This window comes from Aotus nancymaae, unplaced genomic scaffold (genome assembly GCF_030222135.1).
Source record: "Aotus nancymaae isolate 86718 unplaced genomic scaffold, 86718_ANA_hifiasm-v0.15.2.pri h1tg000058l, whole genome shotgun sequence".
Taxonomy (NCBI): domain Eukaryota; kingdom Metazoa; phylum Chordata; class Mammalia; order Primates; family Aotidae; genus Aotus; species Aotus nancymaae.
In genome coordinates, this window is record NW_026988472.1 from 13,882,014 (window position 1) to 13,890,843 (window position 8,830).

The window sequence follows — 8,830 nt, forward strand, 5'->3', positions numbered from 1 at the left end:
GAAATGAGCACTGGACTTTGCCTTGGACCCCAACACCGGGTCTGCCTCAATAAAGCCCAGTGCTAGGCAGGCCCCAATGGTCCCACACTCTAGGCAAGTACCCACAGACTGGGTGAGCTGCTCACCCCACCACCAAGCTAACAACAATGGCCCTGAGACTACAGGCTGACCCCAGAACTAGGCTGGTCCCCACAGCTCTAGTCATTAGGCTACCACTCATGAACTCAGCCGCCAAACTGGCCCTTGATATGCAGGCTTCAGCCCTCCTGGCATAAAAACAGATACATAGATCACTGGAACACAATAGAGAGTCCTGAAATAAATTCATACATTTACGGCCAATTGCTTTTTGACAAAGGCGCTAAAAGCGCACAATAGAGAAAGGACAGTCTCTTCAATAAATGGTGTTGAGACAACTGGATATCCACATGCAGAAGAATGAGAGTTAAATGTAAGACCTAACACTATAAAACTACTAGAGAAAAACATGGGGAAAAACTCTATGACACTGGTCCGGTCAATATTTTTTTAATACGACCCCAAAAGCACAGGCAACAAATACAAAAATAGACAAATGGAATTGCATCAAACTAAAAAGCCTTTGCACAGCAAAGTAAAGAGACAACCTATGGTATGGGAGAATATATTTGCAAACCACACGTCTGATAAGGGGTAATATCCAAAATATATAAGGAACTCCAACAACAAGAGCAAGGAATCAAATAACTCAATTAACAAGTAAGCAAAGGACCTGAAAAAACATTTCTCAAAAGAAGGCATATGAATAGCCAACAGGTAAATGGAAAAATGTTCAACATCTCTAATAGTTGGGGGAAAGGTAAATTAAAACTACAATGAAGATTTGGGGCAGAGCAAAATGGAGCAATAGAAGATTCTTCTGATCATCCCCCTCAAAAGGATGCCAATTTAACAACTATCTACGCCAAAAAAAGCACCTTTAAAAGAACCAAAAATCAGATGAACACTCACAGTACATGGTATTAACATCAAGCATACACAGCTTGGATCACAACATCCAAGTCCTTTTGGATATCTGGAAAGCTTTCACAAGAAGAACAGGTACAAACAAGCCCAGACTGAGAAGACTACAATAAATACTTAAATTTTCATTGTCCAGACTCCAAAGAACATCTACAAGCACCAATGCCATGTAGGATAACATGACTTCAACAAACGAAATCAGTAAGTCACCAGAGACCCATCCTGGAGAAAGAGAGATATGTGACTGTTCAGACAGAGATTTCTAAATAGCTGTGTTGAGGAAACTCAAAGAAATTCAAGAGAACACAGAAAAAGGAAGTCAGAATCCTATCAGATAAATTCAACAAAAAGATTGAAATATTTTTTTTAATCAAATAGAAATTCTGGATCTGAAAAATGCAATTGGCACATTGAAGAATGCATCAGAGTCTCAACAGCAGAAGTAATCCAGCAAAACAAAGAACTAGTGAGCTTGAAGACAGGCTATTTGAAAATACACAGTCAGAGGAGACAAAAGAAAAACAAATTTTTTGAAGTCTGTAAATCTAGAAAATAGCCTCCAACGGGCAAATGTAAGAGATATTGCCCTTAAAGAGAAAGTAGAGAGAGAGATAGGGGGATAGAAAGATTATTCGAAGGATAATAACAGAGAACTTCCCAAGCCTAGAGAAATACATCAATATTAAAATACTAAAAAGATTACAGAATATCAAGCAGATTTAACACTAAAAAGACTACCTCAAAGCATTCAATAATCAAACTCTCAAAAGTCATGGATAAATAAAAGATCCTAAAAGCAGTAAGTAAAAAAACAAATAACATTTAGTGCAATTTCAATACATCGTATGTAAACCATAAATATACACACTTATATACCCAGAAAGAGTAATAATTAGAATTAAAAAACCTAAGATGAGATAATAGGTTACACCTGCTAGAATGGCTATTATAAAAAAAAAAAAAAAAAAAAAAACAACTAAAGATAATGAGTATTGGCGAGAATTTGGAGAAAATGGAATCCTGGTACACTGCTGGTGGGAATGTAGATTGGAATAGCCATTTCAAAAACCATATAGTGGTTCTTCAAAAATCTAAAAAGAGAATTACTGTTTGATGCAGTAATCCCACTTCTTGGTATATGTGCAAAGGAAATGAAATCAGTATGTCAAAGAGATATCTGCACCCCCATGTGGCGATCTAATTGTCCATCAATGGATGAATGGATAAAGAAAAGGTAGCATGTATACACAATGAAATACTATATAGCCTTTAAAGAGAAGGAAATTCTGTCATTTGCATCAACATGGATGAACCCTGATGTTACTGCTAACTTAAATAAACCAGGCATAGAAAGACAAAAACTACATTATCTCACTTATATGTGGAATCTAAAAAAGTGGAACTCATAAAAGCTGAGTAAAATGGTAGTTACCAGGGGTTGCAGATGGTGGTAAGGGTATTGGAGAGATAAAGAATAAAAAATTTCGGTTATATAAAAGGAATAAATTCAGTTAGATAAAAGGACTCTAATGCACAACATAGTAACTATTGTTAATAAAAACGTATTCTTAAAAATTGCTAAGAATAGATTTTAAGTGTTCTCACCACAAAAATGATAAGTATATGAGATAATGCATATAACAACTGGCTTTACTTAGCCATTTCACACTGTATACATATTTCCAAACATGTTCTACATGATAAATATATATAATTTTATTTGTAAATTTAAATAGATAAATAATGTTTTTCTTTTTTTAATTTTTAAATTCAGGGGTACAAGTGTAGGTTTGTTATACAGGTAAACTTGTGTCATGGAGGTTTGTTTTACAGATCATTTCATCACTCAGGTATTAAGCCTAGTGTCCATTAGATGTTTTTCCTGATCTTCTCCCTCCTCCCACACTTCACTCTCTGAAAGGCACCAGTGGGTTTTGTTCCCCTCTGTGTGTCCATGTGTTCTCATCATTTAGCTCCTGCTTATAAGTGAGAACATGTGGTACTTGGTTTTCTGTTCTTATGTTAGTTTGCTAAGGAAAATGGCCTCCAGCTCTATCCATGTTCCTGCAAAGGACATGGTCTCATTCTTTTTTATGGCTGCATAGTGTTCTGTGGTGTACATATATGTCATATTTTCTTTATCTGATCTATCATTGATGGACATTTAGATTGATTCTATGTCTTTGCCATTGTGAATAGTACTGCAATGAGCATACATGTGCATGTGTCTTTATAATAGGATGATTTCTATTCCTCTCAGTAATGGAATTGCTGAGTCAAATCGTATTTCTGTGTTTAGCTCTTTGAGGAATCGTCACACTGTCTTGCCACAATGACTGAACTAAATTACACTCCCACCAACAGTGTATAAACATTTCTTTTTTTCCACAATCTTGCCAGCATTGTTGTTTTTTGACTTCTTAATACTAGCTATTCTAACTGGTGTTAGATGGTATCTCATCGTGGTTTTTAAAATTTGCATTTCTCTAATAATCCATGATGTTAAGCGTTTTTTTTCAATATGCATGTTGGCCACATGTGTCTTCTTTTGAAAAGTGTTCATGTTTTTTGCCTTATGTCTTTTAAATGGGTTGTTTCTTTTTTTCTTGTAAATTTAAGTTCCTTATAGATGCTGAATATTAGACCTTTGTTGGATGCACAGTTTGTAAAAATTTTCTCACATTCTATAGGTTGTCTATTCCATTGATAGTTTCTTTTGCTGTGCAGAAGCTCTGAAGTTTAATTAGATCCCATTTATCAATTTTTGCTTTTGTTGCCATTGCTTTCAGCATCTTCATCATGAAATATTTGCCTGTGCTAGAATCCTGAATGGTATTGCTTAGGTTGTCTTCCAGGATTTTTACACTTTTGGGTTTCGCATTTAAGTCTTTAATCTATCTTAAGTTAATTTTTGTATATGGTATAACGAAGGGGTCCAGTTTCAATCTCCTGCATATGGCTAGCCAGTTATCCCGGAACTATTTGTTGAATAGGGAATCCTTTCCCCATTACTTGTTTTTGTCAGGTTTGTTGAAGATCAAATGGTTGTATGTGCACAGTCTTATTTCTGGGTTCTGTATTCTATTCCATTAGTCTATATAGTCTATATGTCTGTTCTTGTACCGGTACCATGCTGTTTCGGTTACTGCATCTTTGTAGTATAGTTTGAAGTCAAGTAGTTTGATACCACCAGCTTTGTTCTTTTTGCTTACGATTGCCTTGGCTATTTGGGCTGTTTTTGCTTCCATATGAATTAAAAAATTTTTTTTTCTAATTCTGTGCAGAATGTCAATGGTAGTTTAGTGAGAATACCATTGAATCTATAAATTGCTGTGAGAAGTATGGCCATTTTAATAATATTGATTCTTCGTGTCCATGAGCATGGAATGTTTTTCCATTTGTGTCCTCTCTGATTTCTTTAAGCAGTGTTTTGTAGTTCTCCTTGTAGAGATCTTTTACCTTCCTAGTTAGTTGTATTTCTAGGTATTTTATTCTTTTTGTGGCACTTGTGAATGGGAGTTCATTTATGAGTTGGCTCTTGGATTGAGTGTTGTTGATGGATAGGAATGCTAGTGATTTTTGCACATTGATTTTGTACCCTGAGACTTTGCTGAAGTTGCTTATCAGCTTAAAAAGCTTTTGGGCTGAGACGATGGGGTTTCCTAGATATAGAATTATGTCATGTGCAAACAGAGATAGTTTGACTTCCTCTCTTCCTATTTGAATGTGCTTTGTTTCTTTCTCTTGTCCTGGCCAGAACTTCCAATACTATGTTGAATAGCAGTGGTGAGACAGAACATCCTTCTCCTGTGCCAGTTTTCAAGAAAAATGCTTCCAGCTTCTGCCCATTAGTATGATGTTAGCTGTGGGTTTGTCATATATGGCTCCTATTATGTTGGAGTATGTTCCTTTAATATCTAGTTTATTGAAAATTTTTAGCATGAAGGGGTGTTGAATTTTATTGAAAGCCTTTTCTGCATCTATTGAGATAATCATGTCGTTTTTATCTTTCATTCTGTTTATGTGATGAATCACATTTATTGATTTGCATATGTTGAACCAAACTTGCATCCTGGGGATGAAGCCTACCTGATTGTAGTGGATAAGCTTTTTGATGTGCTGTTGGATTAAGTATGCCAGTATTCTGTTGAGGATTTTTGTATCGATGTTCATCAAGGATATTGGTCTGAAGTTTTCTTTATTTGTTGTATATCTGCCAGATTTTGATATCAGGATGATGCTGGCCTCATAGAATGAGTTAGGAAGGAGTCTCTCCTTTCCAATTTTTTTGGAATAGTTTCAGTAGAAATGGTACCAACTCTTCTTTGCCCATCTGGTAAAATTCAGTTGTGAATCTGTCTGTTCCTGAGCTTTTGTTGCTTGGTAAGCTATTTGTTACTGCTTCAATTTCAGGACTCATTATTGGTCTGTTCAGGGACTGAATTTCTTCCTGGTTGTTTTGGGAGGGTGTATGTGTCCAGGAATCTATTCATTTCTTCTAGATTTTCTAGTTTATGTGCATAGAGATGTTTATAGTATCCTCTGATGATTGTTTGTATTTCTGTGGGGTCAGTGGTAAACTCTCCCATATTGTTTCTGATTGTGTTTATTTGAATCTTCTCTTTTTTTCTTATTATTCTAGCTATTGGTCTATTTTATTGATCTTTTTTCCAAAACAAAACAGCTCCTGGATTTGTGGCCAGTCCAAACAAATAATGTTTTCAATACAATTATTTATAGGATTTGGATGCTGAAAGCTACAAATAACTGATGGAAAAAAATAAAAGAAAATCTAAGATGAGAGACAAAAGGTGTTCATGGATTTGAAGACTCAACATAATAAAGATGTCAGTTCTCCCCAAATCAATACACAGATTTATCTAAATTTCTATAAAGATTCCAGAAGATTTTATATATATATATATATATAAAAGATTATTCTAAAACGTATATATGGAAAGTCAAATAAACTAGAAGAGCTAATATAATCTTAAAAAAGAAGAAGAAAGTGAACAAAATTACCCTACCCAATTTTAAGATTTCGTATAGCTACTATAATCAAGATTATGTGGCATTGATAGAGGAGTAGACACATAGATCAATGGAATAGAGAACCCAGACATAGCAAGATACAAGTACAGATAAGTAATTTTTGACAAAGCTGCAAAGCATTTCAATAGATGAATACCCTTTTCAACAAATTGTGCTGGAGCAATTAGACATCTATCAGCAAATATATAAACCTTGATTTAACCTTATACCTGATACAAAAATTGACCCAAAATGGATCGTAGATTTAAATGTAAAACTTTAAACTATAAAACTTACATAAGAAATCATAGGAGAAAATCTTTGGGACTAGGGTTAGGTGAAGAGTTCTTACACTTGTTAACTATTTCTAATTGGGAGACCATTAGACTGGGTCTAATTAAAATACAGTTAGATTGTGGCTTTGGCACTTTAAATTTTTATATGAACGAACCAAGGTCCAAGGTAAACAGTAAATTAAAACTAGAAATTGTACCAAACAGAAATCACCAACTAATCTCTAACTAGAGATTTTCACTCTAACCAATCAAAATTGTTTATCTTGCTTCTACAAATAAGCAGGTGAAAAAGTCAGAGATTCAGAGTACACAGAAGGAATAGAAAGAAAGATTCTGTTCTCATACTGTATAACCTATGTGCCAATAGAGGCTTCTAAGGTATCTATCTTCCTCTCTATTCTTAAATTTTATAGAAGTTTCCCCTCTTGCTCCTCCTGGCAGAGTGCTAGCTGTTTGCAGTCTGATGCTGCTCCAATTCATGAATCACTGAATGCTCAAATAAACTCTTTAAAATAGAAATGTACCAAAGTTTTTCTTTTATTAGATCTTGTATCAGAAGTTGGATCCCAGGGAGACTGCCTGATGATGACCTCTGGGAGGAACAAGCAAACAGATATAGGTACCCCGCTGAACTCCTTGTGCTCATTGCCTCTTGCTTTGCATTTGGAGGTCATCACCAGTAAGATCTCTCAGATGCACTAGCTCTACAACTTGTGTCAAGTTCACAGAGTTTATTTGAGCATTGTTAAAATCTAGATTGGTTTCAGAAGTCATGACAGAAACTAGACTTGAGTCCTGTAGAGTAGCTTCAGGTGTCTGATTGGGTGAAACAGAAACTGAATTGGGTTTAGTAAAGGACCCCTGGTAGGAAAGGTTCCAAAGAGACAGAAAATAATGAATTTATTTAAATACAGAGAGTCTGAGACTTCATCTCAGAACCTGTGCCTTTCTAGAGAAATGGGTCTCTAGATGTTTAAGACCACAAAATCATAAATCCAACCTAAGAGCAAAACATGCAGTAAAAATGAATGCACGTCAATCACAGGTATAAAAAATTTTTAAAGGAGAGAAGAGTGATGTTTAACTTTTTAAGTTTCTCATACTTACCTGGCAGGGGAGATACCATGATCACGAAGGTGGTTTTCCCAGGGAGAGGCTTATCCATTGCACTCTGGATGTGCTGACCCCTGCGATTTCTCCAAATGTGCAAAACTCGACTGCATAATTTGTGGTAGTGGGGGACTGCATTTGCGCTTTCCCCTGTTTAAAAAAAAAAACTTTTTAAGTTTTTTTGCTTCTGTGATATTTTTCATACTTGCCTGATTTGTCAACAAAAATACAATAATTAAGATGATAGTGTAGAGAAGACTTTTCCCTCTGAGACTTTGATAAATAACAGCAGGCAAATTAACAGAAGAAAAGGTATACAGATTTATTGAGGGTTATCACAGGAAAGAAACTGAATCTACCCACCCGCATCAATAAGCAGTGAGCTTTAGGAGCTTGCACGTTCTCTTCATAGGGAAGAGAGGAAGGAGAATGTAGACAATTTAGGGGAGATTAAATGATTTGAGGGAAAAATAAGTAGGTTTCAGGAGGAATAGATGATGGTTTGCCATAGTTTGTCTGGATATAGTGTTGACTTCTAGTTTTCTCTCCTATGTTAGGAGTTGGTCTTCTTTGGTTAGTGGATCTTTGTTTAGGCAGATAAGGGAAATCCAGAGAAAGGCTCTCCTTGCATTTGCTATTTTTTAAGTACCTTCAGCCTGAAGTGATCATATACCAAAGTGGTATGTTTCAGGGTGGCCTTTCTTGAAGTCCTTCAATGGCTAGCTTTGTTTAATGCTTCATGAAATTTTTTCATGAGCAATTCAAGCATAATTGTTCAGAGCAAGTGATAAGGAGGAGGTGGAGCAAGGTGGCCAAATAGAAGCCTCCATCCATCAGCCTCCACACAGGAACATCAAATCTGACAACTACGTACACAAAAATGTAACTTCATAAGAACCAAAAATCAGGTGTGTGATCAAAGTACCTGGTTTTAACTTCATATTGCTGAAGGAGGCACTGAAGGGGGTAGGAAAGCCAGTCTTGAATTGCTGACACCACCACCCCCATCCCCGTGGCAGCAGCCACATGGTGTGGAGAATCTGTGTGCTTGGAGGAGGGAAAAGTCAGTGATTGTGCTGCCAACACCAGGCAGAACTCAGCTAATGCCCAGGGAGTAAACATTTAGATCAGCTGTAGCCAGAGGGGAACCACCCAGTCTAGTGTTCAAAACATGATGTTGGCAAGCCTCACCACCATGGGCTAAACTGCTATGGGATCTTAAATAAACTTGAAATGCTATCTAGGCCACAAGAACTGCAACTCCTAGGCAAATCTTAGTGCTGTGCTGGGCTCGAAGCTGGCGGATGTGGGAGGCATACAACCTAATGAGACACAGGTTGAAGTGGCTAAAGGAGTTCTTGCATCATTCCCCTCCACCTGAAGGCAGTGTA

General features: G+C 36.4%; 1 non-coding gene across 1 annotated transcript; it reads left to right on the top strand.

Annotated features, from left to right (window-relative positions):
- Positions 1 to 7,428: 7,428 nt before the first annotated feature.
- LOC135270016 (U1 spliceosomal RNA) lies at positions 7,429 to 7,592 on the top strand. The gene has a single exon (XR_010338243.1). It is a non-coding gene; the product is annotated as a U1 spliceosomal RNA (small nuclear RNA).
- The last annotated feature ends 1,238 nt before the right edge of the window (positions 7,593 to 8,830 follow it).